We start from the raw sequence: 22,496 nt of genomic DNA on the forward strand, positions 1-22,496 counted from the left end.
AAAACAGGACTTGGCTCCTTGTTTGGTTCATATTTGGTCCAATCCTTTTCTAAATCCAATTTTTCTCATCTCTAAAATGATAATACCTATTTCGAAGGGTTAGGTGGTAATTAAATGAGATAACCAGGCTGTATAGTTAGTAATATGTAGTAGCTCAAAAACCTGAAATTCTGGGCCTCTATCAACTCCATAACTAAAGACCCATATTATACATGATGGATCTTTAGCCAATGCTTGGTATGGCATATGTTTGGAGTGCTGCATTTTTATCCACTTGCAGGGCATCTCCAAGTTTATAGTACACAATTCCTTAAATTTAACATGAGCCATAGCTTTATTGTACCTTTTACCTGGGTTTCCTTAGGCAGACAACTTAAGCTGTTTCTTCATCCTTTAAAAAAAATTAGAATGTTGGAAATGTATTCCTAAGGTTCCATCTACATCCAAAAGTACCTCAGGTTAGACTAAGACTCTCCCCTTTCAACTGGTCACTTTTCACTTCTGAAAGTAAATTATCTCTCATTCTAGAATCCTTAAAATCATCTTTGAAGTCTTCCTTCCCCTAACCAATCAAGGACCAAATCCTATTGTCTTTCCTTCCCCTTTGCACTCTTGCTGATTCCTGACTACACAGGCATGACTCCTCTGGCTTACATATTTGACCCAATTCTCTCTCTACTTTGTCCACTTTATCCTACAAAATATTTCATGAATGGATTCTTAACCACAGTGGTGGACTGTAATGTAAGAAATTTTGATAGCTGGTGTCACATCAAAGTAGAAACAAAATTCCTCCTAGCTTTCTTGAGAAAAGGATGTCTGTAAGCTTATATGTTCTATTATATATTTATTTAGTATATTTCAACCACACTGTGGTGTTTATGAATTACAAGACACATAATATGAGCAGTATGATTGTTAGTGTGCCAAAAGTTAAGAGTTGCATATGCATGCAGGTAGGATAAAGAAAGAGAAATTTTATTAAGAAAACAAAAACTCCAAGTGGATTTTTGATCTATCAGTCATTGCAAACAACTTCTGAATCTCAAGTAATTTTCTGGTCCTTAGTTTGCAATCACATTCATTTTTTTTTTTTTTTCAGATCTCTCCTTAAACTGGACTTGACCACCTTTTAATTATTTTTAGCATTAAGCTTCTCACATTGTAGAAGTATTTTTTTAAATGAGGAAGCTCTTTAAATTCATATATGAGGGATTTCTACCTGCACAGTGTGAAATATAGGAAAATGTGAAAAAGTAAAAGGTGTGTGTGTGTGTGTGTGTGTGTGTGCACGTGTGTGTGTTTTAAGAAGACCAGATATACCTATTTGCAAAATAATCCTGGAAGGACTTCTTAAAATATATATACAACTGCCATATATTATTTGTCCTTTTTCATGTACTTATATTCCTAGAATGAGTGTACCTGCTCCTTATTTAGAATATAATAAAACACATTAACCCTATTTTATTTGTTAACTTTTTTTTTTTTTGGTTAGGCTGGGGTCAAACCCAAGGCCTCCAACATGCTGAGCAGGCACTCTGCCCCAAACTTTCAACCCAACTTCATTATAATTTTTTGAAACTATCAACCTGATGGGTAGGCCCTGGACTCTGATGACCTCGTCAAGCTCTTAACACGCCGTGAAGCCTAAGAAGTTGACTAACTTTCCTGTGTTACATCCTTTTGTTTTAAATCTCTAAATTGGGCTATGGGTGTAGCTCAGTGGTGCAGCATTTGCATAGCATGCTCCAGACTCAGGGTTAGAGGCACGTGTGCATCCTCTCTCTGCCCACAAAGTTATCATATGCTATTCCTTCATGGCTTAATGTATGTTATTTTGTTTTCAGACTAGCTTGTAAGACAAGTAAACTTATCAGCAGGCGTTAGTATTCTGTACCTTATCAAACACCATTTGAATAGTTTTCTGGGACTTCCAAACTAAATCAAATAGGCTAGTAATGCAGTCTGCCTTCCAATTGCATTATATAGACTAGATCCATGGTTCTTAACTGGGGTGATTTTGTCCCCTGGTGCTCAGAGGACATTTGGCAATACAGAGACTTTTTTGATTATTACAACTGAAAGGAGGATACACTACTGACATCCAGCATGTATATGCCAGGGATGCTCCTAAACATTCTACAATGCAGAGGATAGCCCTCCATAAGAAAGGATTATTATTCAAAAAGTCAACAGTCTGTGGTTGAGAAACTCTGGCCCAGAGTTTCAAGTACATAGGACAAATGCTTCTGGACTCTAAACAATAAAGATTCCCAAAGGAATGAGGGAGCAAGTTTTTATCAGCAAGGTTGATCAGCAAGGTTATGTTGCAAAATAGCATATAGGAAATATGCTTCAAACTTTGGTTTTAGCAACAGAATCCATCTGTTGGATGATCTTAACTCGGTTGTGTAATATAGATACATTTCCTTTGTATTAAAAAGAATCCCAGCAATCAGTAAGAAAGAGAATGATAGCCCAGTTGAAAATGAAGAGCTCAGGCCCACCACACCTGCACACCTGGCTCTAAAATCTTTTCTCCATGCTGTGGGTGTAGCTCAATGGTTGAGCCCTTGCTTGGCACATACCAGCTCTGGGTTCCATCCCTAGCACTATCCAAGATATATATATATATTTTTTTCAATTACATCAAATTTTTAAGAATAAATATTAGTTATTACTAGAATAAGACAGTTTCAATTAGCATCAATTAGCATCAATTAGCTCTGATAAACTTTTATCCACATACATAAGTGGACATAAAAGGACAGAATTTTGTTATATTTATGTCATCAAATTCTTCTAGGGCTGAAGATATAGCTCAGTTGGTTGAGTGCTTGCCTTGCAAGCACAAGGCCCTGGATTCAATCCCCAGCACTGCAAAAAAACCAAACAAACAAAAAAAACCTTTGAACTTTCTAGTTTTACACCACAATTCACATTGTTTTCAGAAAGCATTTTTGATGAATTACTAGCTGACAATCTGATTAGTTACTTCTTTGGGTTTTAGAAGACAAAGAACTGGAAACTACCTGATTTTCAAAAGGATTTGTCAGTTGTGAGAGTCACTTTCTCATTTTGTGGGAAGTTCATCTCAACTTACCAACTAACTACTAATTGTATCCAATTTTCTTCTGATAGAAACACCTTGTTTAAGAAAATTTGGAGAATATTAAATATTGTTAAATTTAATACATTTTTAATAAAATTATCAAGTACTTTGAATATGTGTTTCTCAAAACCTTGAAGTTCCAGCAAGGTATGGTGGCACACACAGGTAATACCTGTGACTTGGGAGGCTGAGGAAGGAGGATTGAAAGTTCAATGGCCAGCTTCAGCAACTTAAACCGTGTCATAAAATAAAATGAAAAACAGGCTTGAATGTAGCTCAGTGATAAAGTACCCCTGGGTTAAATCCTTAGTCCCACAAACAAATGAAAAGACCCTTGAAGTTGCAGATTTAGCTCAATGAATACAAAAATGAAGTCCAGTAGAAATATAATTATATATGATTACAATTCTTTTTTCTTTTATTTTGGTATTAGGGATTAAACTCTGAAGATCTTTACCACTGAGCCTCATTCCCAGCATTATTTTTTAAATTTGTTACGGGGTCTCACCAAGTCGTTTAGGGCCTTCCTAAGTTACTGAGGCTGTCCTTGAACTTTTCATCCTCCTACCTCAGCCTCCGGATTCACCAGTATTACAGGCTTGCGCCACCACATCCACCTAATTATAACTTTTCTAATAGCCACACTAAAAATGTTAGAAATAGAGCTGGGGAGTGTAGCTCAGTGGTCTTGCCTAATAGGTTCAAGACCTTAGATTTCATCCCCAGCACTGAAAAAAAATTTAGAAACAATCAAAATTAATTTAATAATGCATTTAACTTGGATAGATATATAAAAATAATTTCAGCATGTAATCATCATAATAAAATTTATACTGGTAAATTTTGGTTTATAACTTAAAATTTTAATTCCTCAATTCTGTTAGCCACACTTAAAGAGCTCAGGAGCCACAAGTGGCTAGTGACTACTACTGTTTGGACAGTGTAGGTATAGAAAATGTCTACCATTTACTCTAACCAGAGTTAGTCTTCATTAACCTAATTATCAAAATTAGATTTCAGAGCTAGAGATGAACTCAGTGATAGAGTGCCTACCATGCTCAAGGCCATGAGTTTGATTGAACCCCAGCCCTGAAAATTAAAAAAAAAAAAAAATTATAAGGATGTATCGCATAAAATAGATTGCTTTTACAGCAGTTAAATAAGATTAAAACAACTTTAATATAAATGTTTTGTTTTGTTTTTGTAGTACTAGAGACTGAACCAGAGGCACTCTACCACTGAGTTACATACCAGTTCTTTTTAAAAAAACGTTTTTATTTTGAGCAGTTGCCTAGGCTGACCTCAAACTTGTGATCCTCTTGCCTCAACCTCCCAAGTAGTTGGAACTACAGGTGCTTGCAAAAGCACCTGGCTATATTGCTTTTCATTTTAAGTAATAAAGCATGATTGTAAACCTATGGCTTTTGTATTTACTTTGTATTTACTATGTATTTTGTATTTACTTATTTTATAACAAAACAATATAATATTAGCTAAAATTGTGTTATTTAAATGGTGCTGTGTGCCTGCAGTATCAGCCATTAGAGAGGCTGAGGCAAGAGTGCTTGAGCCCAAGAGTTCAGGGGCAGTCTGGGCAAGCAAGATCCCTGTCTTTTAAGGAAGAATTGGAATTGGATTGGGAGTATAGTTCTGCGGTAGGGCGTGCTTAGTGTGCCCGAGGCCCTGAGTTCAATCCCCAACACAAAAATAAAAATAAGATGAAGGGTTTTTTGGTAGTGCTAGGGATTGAACCCACGGACTTAGGCATGCTAGATAGGCGCTCTGTCCCTGGCCCCTAAGATGAACATTTTGATAGGCAGAATTCTGTGATGTCCTCCAGGATTCTTGCTCCCTAATGTGCAAATACTTTATTATCCCCTGAACTTGAATGTGGACAGGACATCTGAATATGATGAGATAGGCACTTCTTTGATTAGATTACGCAGTTGGCCCTCCATATCAGTCCTCTGTACCTTTATGTTCTGCATCTATGAATTCAGTTAACAATGGATCAAAAATATTGGGCATCTGTACTGAACATGTACAGACTTTTTTATCACTTATTTGCTAAACAGTACAGTATAACATATACACATATGTTTATGTAGTGTTTACATTGTATTAGGTATTGATAAGACAGAGATTTTAAATAAGAGGATGTGCATGTTATATGCAAATACTATGCCATTGTATATAAGGACCTTGAGTATCTGACATTTCTGGTATCCTGAGGGTTTGAAACCAATTCCCTGCAGCTATAGAGAAATGACTATATTATATAGAACTGTTTTGGAACACTCAAGAGATTCTCTGGTTGACTCTGAAGAAATAAGTTGCTACGCGGTTGAGAGTGCTTGTGAGAACACTACATGGCAAAGAATCGAAAGTGCATCTAACAGCTAAGAGCAGGTGGCTGACAGCCAGTAAGCAAACTGGGACCTCAGTTGGACAACCACAAGGAGCTGAATTCTGCCAACAACAAGTAGAACTTAGAAGATGACCCCTAGCCTCAAATGAGACTGAGCCCTGGGACTACACCTTGACTGCAACCTGTAAGACCCCAGAAGAGGTCTCAGTTTAACCCTGTTGAGATTCTTGACTGATGGAAACTGAAATAATAAATGTGTCTTTTTTGAGCCACTAAGTTCCTGGTTCCTGGTACTTTGCCAAGAAAACAGAAAACAAATATAAATGGGTTGTGGAAAGTAAAGAAATGTTTTTGATATGAATTGATAAGGCACATTCTAGATAATATATTGAACAATCCACACAAAGTCTAAAAGTATTTAGGTAAAATATTTATTGATGGTTTTTATTCAGTGTCAGAACATTGAAATATTTGGTACTCCCAGGAAGATTATACAGTTACGTTTAAAAGAATCAGTAATATGTATCTGGAATGCTACAGTTACTCAGTTGTGTTTTTCCATTCAGTGACACATCTTAGGGATTAGTACTGTAATGAAAGAGAATTTGAAAACTTAAATCCATTATTTTTTTGGCGGGGGGCGGGTACCGGAGATCAAACCCAGTGGAATTTAACCATGGAGTCACATACCCATCCCTTTAAAAATATATTTTATTTATTTAAATAAACATCTTAGTGAGACAGGGCCTCACTAAGTTGTTTAGGGCCTCACTAAGTTGCTGAGGCTTGCTCTGAACTCAAGATCCTCCTGCCTCAGTCTCCCAAGCCACTGGGATTGCAGGCCGGTGCCACCAACGCCCAGTGAAAACTTGAATGCTTAATAAAAACTATGCTACACCTTTAAATGTTTAATGAACTAATTAATTTTTTTGTGGTACTAGGGATTGAACCGAGGGCACTCTACCACTGTGCTACGTCCCCAAACTTTTTTATTTTTTATTTTAAGGCAGGGTCTCACCAAGTTGCTGGGACTGACCTCAAAACTGCAATTCTTCTGCCTCAGCCTCCCAAATAGCTAGGATTCCAGGAGTGCACCAATATGCCCAGCTGTCATTCAATATTTCTTGAAGCTGTCTTTGCTTTCCCCAGATTTTCCTTCATGGACAGTGCATTCTTGGGCACAGACTAGGGGTAAAAGAAGTGAGGTGGTTAAACAAGAATTGCCACTTCTCCCACTGTCCACACTGATTTCAGAACATCCCAACAAGGCCAATATACCCAACATATAAATCAGCAATTCACTCTAAATAGAATATGTCTGGGAAAGGCAGAAAACTCTAAGAGGATTAATGTTCAAGGGACCATTTCCATTGAGTTGGCATCTTAGAATTGTCATATCTGGACATTGTCACACTGAAGTCATATTCAGAATGGGGGTGGGCCATGACTTGTCTTTGTAAACTGGACAAGAGTTGTAATGAAGAAGAAATGGGGAAGAATAGACTGGATCATGCTATGAGAGGGTACATGTGGAAATTCAAAGTGTGAAAGTAGAATTTCTTAAAATTCTATATACCCTCACATCCCCTAAAATGTCTTCTGTTCTCTAGTTTGAAGATCCTCGTCCTAGAACTATGTATTTCCCCAGGTTAACAACTAGATCTTATTATCTTTGTTCCTGTTCCATCCTCCCCTCTCTTAGCACCAGACGTGGCATATAATAGACCCTCAGTAAACATTATCCTCCAAATGGGCACGGTGAGACTACCAGAAATAGGATCCCTCTGCCTGGACAGGGCAGGATAACCTGTAATCATTTCCTGGCTTCCTAATTCTACATTAAAGTCATTTCCTGTCAGCCATCTTTTATCACTTCATTACTTTAAAAAGGCCGATTATCATGTGAAATGATTCATTTCCTTCTAAGAGTTCTAAATTCAACAAAGATTCGTTGAACCTTGTACAAAAGCTCGGTGGGTATTTTTGTAGTATGTATGTGGGGAGAAGTGAAATTCAGAGACAAGAGGCAGCAGATTCCTGAGGCTTAAGGACTCATTGTCCAGATGGGGAAATAGTTTCACAGATATAAAATTTGGCCATAGGACTCTTCATTTTAAACAAGGGCCGTGAAGATCTCACAATTCAAACTTCATGTATTTCAAGAATAATTTGGACAAAGAACTGTGCCAAGTGATTTCTATCTAGAAGCTAATGTAGTAACAATATTTACTATGAACTCCCCAGTCTTGAAATCATTCTTGATAATTTTTTTTCCAGTGCTTGGAATCAAACTCAGAGACTCATGTGCTCTAGGCAAGTCCTCCTCTGTGCTACAGCGCAGGGTCTTTTTTTTTTTTTTTTTTTTGCGGTACTGGGGATCGAACTCAGGGCCTTGTGCTTGCGAGGCGAGCACTCTACCAGCTGAGCTGTCTCCCCAGCCCCCAGCGCAGGGTCTTAATGAATCTTTTATTCTGGGAAATTTACATTATTTCAAAATTTACACATTCAATGAACATTTACTAGTATTCTTATAGTACAGGATGTCACCTTCTTATAATTCAAATTCTTGAACTTGTGTCTTCATTGTAGTTGATATAGTTAAATTAAATGTTTTGAGGAGGTCCCCTTATTCTGTAATTTAAAGAGCTAGACTTGGAGTTCTCTGGTGTCACTAACGCTTAGCACAGTGCCCTGAACTTAGTCGGTAGACAACAAATGAGTATCACAATGAACTAACTCTCAAGGTACAGCACACACTTCCCGGAAATCAGTTTTAGAAAAACCTGTACAGGTCAAGAGAGACTTTTAAGGAGAAGGGGGTGGGGGTGGGGTTGTAAATTAATGTACCTTTAAAATTAGAAAAACAGCAAAATAGGATGGAAGGAGGCAGCTTTGCTATGCTTGAGGCTAGAATACAGGCTCTGTATTGCCTTTAACAAATTGGGATTTTCACTTCCCCTACATCCATTTCAGTTGTTAGGGCAAAGAGGGGAGAAGGAGTATTTGTTCTTCCCTCATTCATTCTTTCCCTCTCAAACCCAAGGAAACTGGACATAGGAAGACCCAAAACCTTAACTGAACTCTAAGAGGGCCAATCTGAAGACATGAAAAAGAAACCCAGGACATGCTGAGGGGACTGATTTGCAGGAGGACTGTATTCTCCTTTTCAGTTGATAGCCCCCAAAGCAGGGGAAGGGATGTTATGAGGACTACATTGATTCTAGGTCAGAGCTGAGGTCCAAAAGTGATTTGAAGTTTGGGAAGGAATCAAAATTAAAATTTATTTTAAATGATGCAATAGAAGTTTCCAGAGTCCTAAGCAAAAATGCTCAGTGACACTTTGAAGGGCACCATAGTAAAGACCAAAGAATAGGGTGTAATCAGGCATTCAATAATTTCTAACCATGACTTATTATTAAAATCTTTAGGGGGAGATCCAAGATGGCAGACTAGAGGGAGCCTGCCTTCCTTGTTGCTCAATAACTCGGGTTTCAAGCAAAGGATATCTGTTTCTTGGTGAGGCAGTCTTTGCTGCTTATCGATCCACTGCTGCTTACCCATTTGTCTACTGCGATCACCTGCAGTCTGCCAGCATATCAACTACTTTTTGAGTGCAGATTGCTCACTGTCTGGCACCTATCATCAGCCATTTGCCTGCCTCTCACCTGTCCATCACGTGCCTTTCACCTACCCATCACCCACCGCCCGAGGTTCACCTGCTGATCATGCGACAGCAGCCAGCAGACTGACCGCAGAGTGCCAGTGGAGCACCGGCTGCCTGCTGTTGCCTGGACATTCACTGTCACAGTACCTGCAGGTCTGGTTACACGTGGCTGCCACCATTTTGAGACAACAGCCAGGACCTATAGGACCCCTGGCTGGACTAACTGAGCCCCATCTCCAGGACCCCCAGACCGAACCGACCACGCCCACACCCCTGAGTTGCAGCTCCCCATTTGCCAACACATTTGGAAATCAGAGCAGCCATCTTGGATAATCCTGGAAGCCGTAGCTCCCATCTTTAGTGGGGCAAATATCATCCTGAGACACCTGCTAGAAACTGGAAGCTCATTGTCAGGTACCTCTCATACATTAGGCTACTGAAGACTGGGAGTTTGAATACTATATGACTGTTATAGTGTAGATTTTTTTTTCTCCTTATTGAAAAATTTTAAGTTTTTATTTCTTTAATTTTCTCACTCTATTTTCCTTTTGTTTACCTGTTCCCTCAGAGTCTCTTGATCCCTGTTTGCATGCTAACAACCAACTTCTTTTGATTATACTTTCACTCTTTGTATGATCTAGAACTTCTATATATTCTTTTCTTATCCCATTAATAGCTACATCCTACAACCCTTCCCATCCTCTTTGTCCTCCATTAGGAACTGCAGACCTTATTGCAAATCTATTTGTTATACTGTAGATAATAATTAAACTCATTCTGTTTATTATGACAATATTGTTTATGTCCTCATAGGGGCTATTTGGATTAGGGTTGCATATTGTCAGTACTGGGCACTGCTAATATTGATCTCCCCCTTAAAGAAAGGTTTTCGGAAACCTATAGGGTCACTATAAGCCTATGGGGGGGAATCTGCAATACCCCAGATCTGCAATGCTAGAGGGGAAGATACATGAAGACATGAAAAAATGAGGGAAGAAAATGATCCAAACAAACCTAGATTCTGTATTAATAGAATCCAGTGACAGTATGGTAGAAGAAATGTCAGAAAAGGACTTCAGAATATACATAATTAAAAGTGATTTGTGAAGCAAAGGATGAGATAAGAAAGCAAATGCAGGCAATGAATTGCCAATAAACAGCTGAAAGAGCAACTGCAGGAACCAAAAGATCATTTCAACAAAGAGATAGTGATTCTTAAAATCTTTTGGGGTAGTTATAAAAATCCTGATGCTGAGGTTAACTGCATCCAGATGTCTAAGGATGGGACCCTGGTTATATTTTAAAAGCAGCTCCTCAGCTTATTCTAATGTGCAGTGAAAGCTGCTTTTGGAGGGAATTGGGATGCCTACCTCTTGCCTTCCAGGCAAATACTACAATCATATTAGCATATCCTATGTCAAACTATTTGAAGTACTCCACTGTAAGTACTTAATTAAGGGTAGACAGGATATTAGGACATTGTATTAGGGTTCTCTAGAGGTACAGAATCAACAGGAAGTATGATTATAAAAGGGGATTTATTAGATTGGCTTACACGACCAGAAGCTGGATAGTCCAAAATGGCTGCCTGCAGCAGGAGAGCTGTAAGAACCAGCAGCTGCGCAGTCCAAGATACAGAAGTCCCAGGACAAGAAAGGTCAACAATACTATCTTAGTCTGAGTCCAGGGCTTCTGGAAACTATCTCGAGAATCACTGGCAGAGTCCACTTTGGAAGAGTGAAGAAGCAGCAATGAAGAACCCATTCAAGAAGCGCTGAGCTTGCGTCTGCATCTACTTCCTTGTTCTTCCAGCTTTTCTTTCATCCTATTGGGCGGTGCCGCCCATGCTTAGGGAGGGGCTCCTCTTCAGTTCACTATCCCACATTCCAATCATTCCTAGATATGCCCTCATGGACACACCCAGAGGCCTCTAAATCATCGGTATTTCTTAATCCAACCAAGTCGACAATTCAAATTAACCATTACAGGCATATTTGGTATCTTCAGTCTTTATTCCAATAGAACTATGAAGGTTTCATATTTCATTATTTGTTGATGGCTTCCCCTTATGTCTTGCAGAGCAGAGGGTTTTTTGTTGTTGTTGTTGTTGGCTTATTTTGGTTCTGGGATTTGAGCACTTTACCATGGATTCACATCCCCAGCTTTTTGTCTTTAATTTTGAGAGAGGGTCTCACCAAATTGCTTAGAGCCTTGCTAGGTTGCTGAGGCTGGCCTTGAACTTGTGATCTCCTGCTTCAGCCTCCCAAATGGCTGGGATTACAGATGTGGGTCATATGGCCAGCTTCTGCACAGTAGCTTTTGATTACCTGAGCTCTGCTAATGTCTGAAAAACTGAATTAATTTAATCCCTGAATAAACAATTTTTTTCCAGGGTTGGGGATTGAACCCAGGGCCTTGTGCTTGTGAGGCAAGCACTCTACCAACTGAGCTATGTCACTAGCCCAAGAATTTTCTTTTTTATCCTGAGGATTGAACCTAGACTTTGAACATGCTGAGCATGGGCTCTACCACTAAGCTACACCCCCAGCCCAAACTCTTAAAAAAAAATTGTTTAACCTCAACATTTTGTAGTTTTAACTCGTTCACTCAAGTAACTCTGTGGTTAGCACTCTTTTCTTTTCCACTTTTTTTGGTGTTACTAGGAACTAAACCTAGAGGTGCTCTCCCACTGAGTTTTTTATTTTTATTTTCAGACAGGGTTTTGCTAAATTGCAGAGGCTGATCTTGAACTTGTGATCTTCCTACCTCAGCCTTCCACATCAAATTGCTGAGGTTATAGGTGGGTACTGTTGGCTAAGATCTGCTATTTTGCTGCCACCATTATTCTGCCTCCCCCACACCACTTTACAACCCAGATTGTTAGCCCAAGAACTTCCTAACCAATAATTGGTCCAGATTGTTAGCCTGTGAACCTCCTTGCCAACCATTGGTCAGTTGTTATTAGCCCGTGAAATTCCACTACTTAAGAATGGCTCCCCTGCCATTCTCTCTCTTCCTGGCTTTCACTCTCTCTATTCCCCCCACTCTTGCATGCCCTCTCTCACTCTCTCTCTCTCTTTCAACCTGCAGGGAGACGCTCTGCCTGTCCACTGAATAAAATCTCTTGCGTGAGTTCCGGAGTCTGGAGTGGTTTCTGGGTGCTTTCATTGGTGCCATGACTCAGATGGGCTCTTCTACCGCCACTTAGGTGAGTGGAATCCCAGATCTCCTCCCCCATCTGGACACTGATCTCACCTTCCATTCGCCCAAATGCTGAGTTCCACATTCATCACTGGCCTTCAGATTGGTGAGTTTCCCCTACGTCAGCTTAAACACTCTTCTACTGACCTGAGATATGACCACTGATCGTCAGGCACCCTCAAGGCAGTTGAGGAGTGGAGGTTCCCCCAGCCATGACTTGTACAGTTACGGCTGGCCCCCTTAGTTGACCTTATCTGATGGGTGGGTTCCTGATCCTTATGGTGGAGATTCTCTCTCAGGGTTGAGGCTCCTCTTCGCAGTCACTCTTGAAAATCCTGACATCAGATCCTCAACTCTCTTGGCTTTTGCTTGGCACACACTGATGCTTGGGTGACGACCCCATCACTGTGCTGTCCTCTTGTCTCCAGCCAACTAGTCTGTGACCTCGGGACACCCTGGACACTGACTTGGCTGTATCAGTCTGCAACATGGGATCTAGGTCCTCCATTCTGGCAGATTCCCCCCCCCCCCCCGGGGTGTCTAAGATAATCTTAAACCCCTTTACCTGAGCCCCAGGCTAAAACCACCAAAACATATCCTTTAGATAATCAATCCAAAATGGCCACATAATGGCATACAACTTCTGTGAGCTAGTGGGCAGATGGAAAGGGATTCCTTATCTTCAAGTCTTTTCTTTCTTGTGCTTCTTTGCTCTTCCTGCAACCTGAACACCTCCTTTTGACTTCTTCTCCCCCTCCTAATCCCTCCTCTCCCAACTTTGACTCAGCTAACAAACCACCCCCATACCAGTTCGCTGTGGCAGAGGCCCCGCTGGCCCCTGCTCCTCCATTCCTTTGCCCCATTCAGTTTCTGCTTCCGTTCCCCTGCCCAGCCCACCCAGTCCTCCTGCCACAAGGTCCCACACACATATTCCAGCCCCCATACCAGGTGACTGGTGTGGAGGAAGTAACCAGTCCAACTATCAGTTGCATGTCACAATAAGGAGTATGATATAGCAGCCCCATTCCCCAAAAGTAGTGGGAGATAATGTTTCATAATTTTCTGCATCGAAACCTGACCTGAGTCCCAACCGAGAAAAAGGGTTAAAAAGCCCTAGGCAATTTTCCCTGCCTAGCCTTGCTGAAGCCTACATTGGAATGTAGACTGCAGCAGGTTCAGCAAGGGACCAACCTGAGACTGAAGTAGAAAAAGCATCCATTTTAAACTTCTCCCGGACTGCAACACAGATCTCTCTCTCTCTCTCTCTCTCTCTCTCTCTCTCTCTCTCCCTCCCTCCCACCCCTTCTCTCTGCCTTTCTCTTTCTCACTCTTTCATGCTATAATTAATGGCCATTATAATTTTTTCTTCTAGGATACTTGTTTTGTTCTCTTAAATGCTGTATTTTTTATTTTTATTTTTTCTGACTTGAAAAAAATTAGTTTATTTAAGGAGTTAACTGATTGAATGTTTTTCAGCTGTCAATAAGCAGTTGCAACTAATTAAAAACAAAAATATCTAAACTAAGCAGGAGACTCAATATGTTCCAAAACTTTTATATCTACAATAGATAATAACATACAAGAAGTGTACAGCACATTTATTTAATAAGGCCTTTAAAGTGCTGTGTATTTTTTAAATTAAAATCTTTTTTTATTTTTACAGATTGCACTTTGATTCATTGTACATAAATGAGGTACAACTTTTTATTTCTATGATTGTACACAATGTATATTCATGCCATTCATGTAATCGTACATATACATAGGATAATATTGTCTGTTTCATTCTACTATCTTTCTATCCTTCACCCACTTTCATCCCAATTTCCTCTACACCCTCCAAATACCTTCATTCTTTTCTTCCCCCATCACACCCCCTCGTTATATATCCTCATCCACTTATCAGGGAAAACATTCAGCCTTTGGTTTTTTGGGCTTGGTCTATTTCACTTAGCATGATATTTTCCAACTTCATCCATTTACCAGCAAATGTCATAATTTTATTCTTCTTTATGGCTGAGTAGTATTCCATTGTGTATATGTACCACAGTTTCTTTATCCATTCATCAATTGAAGGGCATCTAAGTTGGTTCCACAATCTAGCTATTGTGAATTGAGCTGCTATGAACATTGATGTGGCTGCATCACTGTAGTATGCTGATTTTAAGTCCTTTGGGTATAAACCGAGGAGTGAGACAGCTGTGTCAAATGGCGAGTCCATTCTAAGATTTCTGAGGAATCTCCATACTGCTTTCCAGAGTGGCTGCACTAATTTGCAACTCCAGCAGCAACGTATGAGTGTGCCATTTTCCCCACATCTACGCCAACACTTATTATTGCTTATGTTCTTGATAATAGCCATTCTAATTGGAGTTAGATGAAATCTTAGGGTGTTTTTAATTTGCATTTCTCTAATTACTAGGGATGATGAGCAGTTTTTCATATTTTTGTTGATCACCTGTATATCTTCTTCTGCGAAGTATCTGCCCATTTCCTTAGCCCATTTATTGATTGGGTTCTTTGTATTTTGGGTGTAAAGTTTTTTAAGTTCTTTATAAACTTTGGACATGAGTGCTCTGTCTGAAGTGTGTGTGGAAAAGATTTTCTCCCACTCTGTAGGCTCTCTTTTCACATTATTGACTGTTTCCTTTGAAAACACTTTTTAGTTTGAATCTATCCCATTTATTGATTCTTGCTTTTATTTCTTGCACTATGGGGGTCCTGTTAAGGAAGTCTGGTCCTAATCCAACATGATGGAGATTTGAGCCTACTTTTTTTCTTCTATTCGGTGAAGGGTCTCAGGTCTAATTCCTAGATCCTTGATCCATTTTGAGTTGAGTTTTGTACAGGGTGAGAGATAGGGGTTTAATTTCATTTTACTGCATATGGATTTCCAGTTTTGCCAGCACCATTTGTTGAAGAGGCTATCTTTTCTCCATTATACACTTGTCTAGTATGAGGTTACTGTACTTATGTGGGTATGTCTCCGTGTCTTCTATCCTGTACCATTGATCTATCTGTCTATTTCAGTGCCAATACCATGCCATTATAGTTACTATTGCTCTATAGTAGAGCTTAAGGTCTGGTATTGTGATACCTCCTGCATCAATATTCTTGCCCAGGATTGCTTAGGCTATTCTGGGTCTTTTGTTCTTCCAGATGAATTTCATGATGGCTTTTTCCATTTCCGAAGAAATGTCATAGGGATTTTAATTGGAATTGTCTTAAATCTGTGTAGCACCTTTGGAAGTATGACCAGTTTGATAATATTAATTCTGCCTGTCTAAGAACATGGGAGATCTTTCCATCTTCTAAGGTCTTCCTCAATTTCTTTCCTCAATATTTTATAGTTTTCATTGTAGAGATCTTTCACCTCTTTGGTTAGATTGATTCCCAAGTTTTTTTTTTTTTTGAGGCTATTGGTAATGGAGTTGTTTCCTCATTTCCTTTTCAGATGTTTCATTGCTTATATATAAAAATACTTTACATTTATGAATGTTGATTTTATATCCTGCTATTTTGCTGAATTCATTTCTGAGGTCTAGAAGTTTTCAGGATGGGATTTGCCCCACCTAAAGATTGGAGCCGCGGCTTCCAGGATTATCTAAGATGACTGCTCTGGCTTCAAAATGTGTTGGCAAATGGGGAGCTGCAGCTCAGGGTGTGAATGTGGGCTGAGGTCCTGGAGGCGGGATGCGGTTGGTCAGGCAGGGGTCCTGGAGGTTCAGTGTGTTTGGTGGGTTGTGGGATCCTGGAGGCTGGTTGCAATCCATTGGTCTGGGGTCCCGTTGATAGGGCGCAGTCAGTTGGTCTGGGGATCCTGGCGGCAGGGAGCAGTCAGTCGATGTGAGAACCCCAGAGGCAGGGAGTGATCGGTCAGGCTGAGGGATCCTGGAGACGGGGTCAGTCAGTCCAGCCAGGGGTCCTACAGGGCCTGGCTGTTGTCTCAAAATGGCGGCAGCCACGTATAATCAAACACGTAGGTACTGTGACAGTGAACTTCCAGGCAACAGCAGGCAGCTGGTGCTCCACTGGCGGTTGGCGATCAGTTTGCTGGCTGTTGTAGGATGATCAGGAGATGAACCTGGTGTGTTGGGTGATGGATACGTGTAAGGCAGGCGATGGGATAGGCCAGAGGCAGGCAAATGGTGAATGATGGGCGCCTGACAGTGAGCAATCTGCACTCAAAAAAGGCATTGATATGCTGGCAGACTGCAGGTGATCACAGCAGACAAATGGGGTAAACAGCAGGGATCGATAAAAAACTGCCTCACCAAGAAACAGATATCCTCTGCTGGAAAGTGGAGTTATGGAGCGACAAGGAATGCAGCCTCCCTCTAGTCCGCCATCTTGGATCTCCCCTGCAAGATCGAAATGCTCAATTATTAACTTGCATTTGGATGAAGCTTTTGTTTTGTTTTGTTTCTGAGATGGGTTCTCCTATGTTGCCCAGGGTGGCACTGAATTCCTGAGCTCAAGTGATCCTCCTGTCTCTGCCTCCTAAGGAATTGAGATCCTTGCTGGGCTTGGTGAGTTCTGGTAATTACTGTACCCATGTAACCATGACCCCAATCAAGATATAGAATTTTTAACCAACCCAAAAGGTTTCATCATGCCCTCCTTAGTCTCCACTTCCCCCTATAGGAAACCACTCTTCTGGTTTCTATTATTATAGACCAACTTTGCCTGTTACTGAATAAACTTTACTGAAATGTACTTACATGAATCACAAACTACACCCTGCACAGTGATTTGCTGTTGTTGTTGTTGTTGACAGGGTATGGAGGTACACAAAGAGCAGGGCTGGGATTGTCTCAGTGGTAGAGCACTTGCCTAGCATGTGTGAAGTACAAGGTTCAATAATAAATAAAATAAAATAAAGGTATTGTGTTCATCTACAACTAAAACTAAATTAAAAAAAAAAAAGACATAAAGAGTATCATGTTAGTACTTGCTGAAAACCTTGTAATGGCTCCCTATTACTGTTGGAATGAAATCTTGACCTCTCCCTGAGGCCAGGGATGTCTTGTATCTCTCTTTAAAAAATAATCTATTCTTGTCATAATTTTCAATGTAGTAAAATATACATAACAAAATTTACTATTTTAGCCAGGCACAGTGGCACATGCCTGTAGTCCCAGATATTTAGGAGGTGAGGCAAGAGGTTCACTTGAGCCCATGAGTTCAAGGTCAGGCTGGGCAACAACATAGACAGACCCCATCTAAAAAAATTTTTACTGTTTTAACCATTGTTAAGTACATTCATATGTTGTGCAATCATCACCACTACACATTCCCAGAACTTGCAATCATTCCAGAAAGAAATAGTGTACTCATTAAACAGTAAGTTTCTCTTCTTCCTTCCCCCGCAACCTATGGCAACCTCTATTCTACTTTCTGTTTCTATAAATTTGCCTGTATGACCATACAATATTTGTCTTTTTATGTCTGGCTTATTTCACTTAGCATAATGCCTTCAAGGTTCATCCATATTATAACATGTATCAGAATTCTACTCTTGTTTAAGGCTAAGTAATATTCCATCATGTGCTTATACCACATTTTATTTAACCATATTACCTAACAATGAACATTTGGGGCTTTTTCATGTTGGGCTTTTGTGAATAATACTGATTTGTCATTGTGAGAACATCAGAGAGTATATTTACAGACTGAGTTGGTACAGGTCAATCACCTCATATGGCCTCTTGCAATTAAGAGATACAGTAACTGTGAGCTGTATGAGGCTGCTGCCCATGTAACATGACATATTCTTTTATAGTAAGCTTTTAAAAAAATAAGTAAAAAGAATACATTCCAAAATAATGAGAAAAATATAATAGGTACATAAATCAGTAACATGGTCATTTATTATCATTATCAAGTATTACATATGGTACATAATCATATATGCTACACTTCCATATGACTAACAGTGCAGTGGGCTTGTTTATACCACCCATCACCACAAACATGTGAGAAATACATTGTATTGTTAAGATAGCCATGATATTGGTAGATGTCAAGAATTCTTCAGCTTCATTTTGACCTTATAGGACCACCATTATATATGTGGTTGGACACTGATATGATAGAAACATTGATATGTGGTATATGATTGTTATGTGTATTTAATTTTAAAACTCTCAGTCCCTCCTGCTTCACCCACAAAGGTATGACCCTATTTTGTTCACCACTATAGCCAGCCCCTAGTTCAGAGACTGAAACATATTAGGTGCCCTATAAATAAGTGTTAAAATAAATGGTTTAACTCTTGAACATATTGTCTCAGAGAAAAGGTAAGAGGAATAAATAAGAAAGGCAGAAAGATATAGGTGGTAGGTACCAATGGAGAACTGCTTCTTTTCTGACTTTAAGTAGCAAAAAAGAAGAATAAATGTTACATACGATGAAAGAAAGAATAGTTGGAAGTGGGTGAAGATAATAACCTGGTTTGGTGGCTTTTCTGGAACCCAGTTACCTCATCTTTAAAATGTGGGAGCAGTCTAGAAGATTTCATTCATACTGCCTCATTCGTATTCAACATCTGAAAATAAAAGGAGGAGTTTTCCATAGTTACAATGACTGGGGATCACTACTACTATTTATCATTTCAGAGTACTAGGAAGGTTAAATGTCCTGCAATGTATAAGACAGTCCTACATCTTATATCATCCAAAACACTAGTGTTGAGATACACTAATAGTATTATTCTATGAATCTACTGTACATAGCCCATGGTTCCCCACTTTGTCATACTTCACAGGTATTTAAGTTACATCATTAAGACAAATTTGTCAAACTAAAAGAACTCAAGAGTAGACAGAATATCAGGGCATAATTCATCTGTAGTGTATATTTCATAGGATCTATGTAGAAAGTATCACATTTCTTATTCCATGTCTTAGTCTCTTCTGTTGCTATAACAAATGCCAAAGACTGGCTCATTCATAAAAAGCAAAAGTTTGTTCAGCTCATCATACTGGAGATTGAGAAATCCAAGGCCAAGGGGCTACAATGGTGAGGACCTTCTTGCTGATGGGATTCTCTGCAGCGTCTCCAAGAGGAGCAGGGCATTACATGGTAAGGAGGTGCATGAGAGTCAAAGTCACTGGGCATAGTGGTGCACACCTGTAATCCCAGTGACTCAGGAGGCTGAGGCAGGAAGCTCACAAATTCAAGGCCAGCCTCAGCAACTTAGTGAGGTCCTTAAGTAACTTAGTGAGACTCTGTCTCAAAATCAAAAATAAAAAGGGCTGGGGATGTGATTCAGTGGTTAAGTGCTCCTGAGTTCAATTTCCAGTACAAAAAAAAAAAAAAAAAAAAAATCCAAGGCAAAGCTGGCATGTGTAACAGAACTCCTCTCAAGATACCTCATTAACCCATTAATCTAAGACTAGATTAATGAATACTTCATGAAGGCAGACTCCTCAAGAACTAATTACCTCTTAAGGGTTCCACCTCTTAATACCTCACAATGGGAATTAAACTCAACATGAGTTTTGGTGAAGATGTTCAAATAATAGCATACCCTTTCCATTTTTCTTATACAGTATTAGTTTTTCTTTTTTAAATTATTTTTGTTTGTTTTTTTCAGTGCTGGGGACTGAACCCAGGGCCTTGCATGTGGCAGACTAGTGCTCTACCACTGAGCTATTACCGTAAACCCCAAGAGCATACTAATTTATTTATTTATATTTTGGTACCAGGTTTTGAACCCAGGGGTGTTTAACCACTGAGTCATACCCTGAGCCCTTTTTATTTTTTATTTAGAGATGGGGTCTCAATGAGTTGCTTAGGGCCTCGCTAAGTTGCTGAGGCTGGCTTTGAACCTGCAATCCTCCTGCCTCAGCCTCCCAATCTGCTGGGATTACAGGTGTATACCACAAGCATACTAGTTTTTTTTTTTTTTTTTGCATACTAGTTTTAAGTGAGTTTAAGTGATTAAGAAAATTTTACTCTTTCTTTCTTCCTTAGTAGATATGTATGTAGGAGTCAATTTTCATTTGAGAAACAAGGCTCAAAGCAGAGCGGCATCAAGATTATACTAAGAACATTCCTATGGCATGGTTGATAGTTTATCATTTATTTTTATTTTTGGGGGTGCTGATGATCAAACCAGTACCTTCTGCATGTAGGATAGTGCTCTACCATCAAGCTACATTCCCAGCCCACAGATGACATTTTTTAATGTTGTTTCCTAGTTTTACCCATCAGATTTGACTGTTGAGTTATAGTAATTAAAGAGACTATATTTTCTCGGTGTGGTCTCATCTTTATACCCTAAGGTCCTTGCCTGCTCTAAAATTCTATGTCATTTCAAGGAAATATGGAGGAATTAACATAAATCTCCATTAACTGATGCGTAGATAAATAAGGCATGTCTCAAAGAAGACATACGCATGGCCACAAAAGTATGAAAAAAAAAAGTTCAACATCACTAATCATCAGGGAAATGCAAATCAAAACCACAATGAGATATCATCTTACCCACATTAGAATGGCTATCATCAAAAACACAAAATATAACAAATGCTAGTGAGGGTGTGGAAAAAAGGGAAACTTACATATTGTTGGTAGGAATATAAATTAGTATAGCCATGGGGGCTGGGGTTGTGGCTCAGTGGTGGAGTGCTTACCTGGCATGTGTGAGGCACTGGGTTCCATCCTCAGCACCACAGAAAAATAAATAAGTAAAATAAAGGCGTAAAAAAAGAATAGAGGCTGTCAATCCAAGATGGTGGACTAGAGGGAGGCTGCGTTCCTGGTCGCTCAATAACTCGGGTTTCAAGCAGAGGATATCTGTTTCTTGGTGAGGCAGTTTTTGCTGCTTATTGATCCCTGCTGTTTACCTCATTTTTCTACTGTGATCACCTGCAATCAGCCAGCATATCGACGCATTTTGAGTGCAAATTGCTCACTGTCAGGCACCTATCATCTCGCCTGCCCATTGCCTGCCTTTCACCTATCCATCATCCACCACTGAGGTTCACCTCCCGTGTCCAACAGTAGTTAGAAAACTGATCGCCTACGGCCAGTGGAGTGCCAGCTGCCTGCTATTGCCTGGAAGTTCACTGTCACAGTACCTGCAGGTTTGATTACGCGTGGCTGCCGCCATTTTGAGAAAACAGTCAGGCCCCATAGGACCTCTGGCCGGACTGACTGAACCCTGTCTCCAGGATCCCTCAGCCCAACCCATCACTCCCTGTCTCTGGGGCCCTCACATTGACTGACTGCTCCCTGCCACCAGGACCCCTAGACCGACTGATTGCACCCCACCTCCAGGATCCCATAACCACACCAAACACACTGGACCTCCAGGACCCCTACCTGACCAACTGCACCCTGCCTCCAGGACCTCCAGCCGACCACGCCCACACCCCAAGCTACAGCTCCCCATTTGCCAACACATTTGGTAGCCAGAGCGGCCATCTTGGATTATCCTGGAAGCTGTAGTTCTGATCTTTAGGTAGGGCAAATATCATCCTAAGATGCCTGCTGGAGACTTGAAGTTCATTGTCAGGTATCTCTCATGCATCAGGCTACTGAAGACTGGGAGTTTGAATACTATATGACTGTTATAGTGTAGATTTTCTTTTTCTCCTTATTGAACAATTTTAAGTTTTTATTCCTTTACACTTCTTGCTCTCTTTTCCTTTTGTTTACCTGTTCCCTCAGAGTCTCTGTCTCCCTTTTTGCTAACAACCAATTTCTTTTGATTATACTCTCACTCTTTCTATTATCTAGAACTTCTATATATTCTTTTCTTATCCCATTAACAGCTACATCCTACATCCCTCTGCATCCTCTTTGTCCTCCACTAGAAACTGCAGACCTCCTCTCTCTCTCTCTCTCTCTCTCTGCCTCTCCACTTCTCTCTGCTTCCTGGTGCCACATCCCCAGCTGTTTTCCTCTGCCACATTCTTCCAACATGATGATCTGAGTCAACTGCCTATGAACTGAGACCTCTGAAACTATGAGCCCCCACATAAACCATCTACATTTCCCCCTTGTCCTGAGACTCTGTTGAAGGCTGAATTTAAAGGTGATGGGCTTCTTAACCAGGTGGAAAACAATTTCTAGGCAATATAGTATTCAGGCAGTGGCAATGAATGATACTATTGGCAGCTTGTAGCCAAATTCATAGT

General features: G+C 40.1%; 1 long non-coding RNA gene across 1 annotated transcript in view; it reads right to left on the reverse strand.

Annotated features, from left to right (window-relative positions):
* Positions 1-6,279: 6,279 nt before the first annotated feature.
* LOC306658658 overlaps positions 6,280-22,496 on the reverse strand; it is a 31,460-nt gene continuing 15,243 nt past the window's right edge. The window contains exon 4 of the long non-coding RNA XR_013763116.1: positions 6,280-6,668. This is a non-coding gene — a long non-coding RNA (uncharacterized lncRNA). The remainder of the gene's footprint in view (positions 6,669-22,496) is intronic.

This window comes from Sciurus vulgaris, assembly GCF_902686455.1.
Source record: "Sciurus vulgaris genome assembly, chromosome: 4".
In the NCBI taxonomy this organism is placed as follows: Eukaryota; Metazoa; Chordata; class Mammalia; order Rodentia; family Sciuridae; genus Sciurus; species Sciurus vulgaris.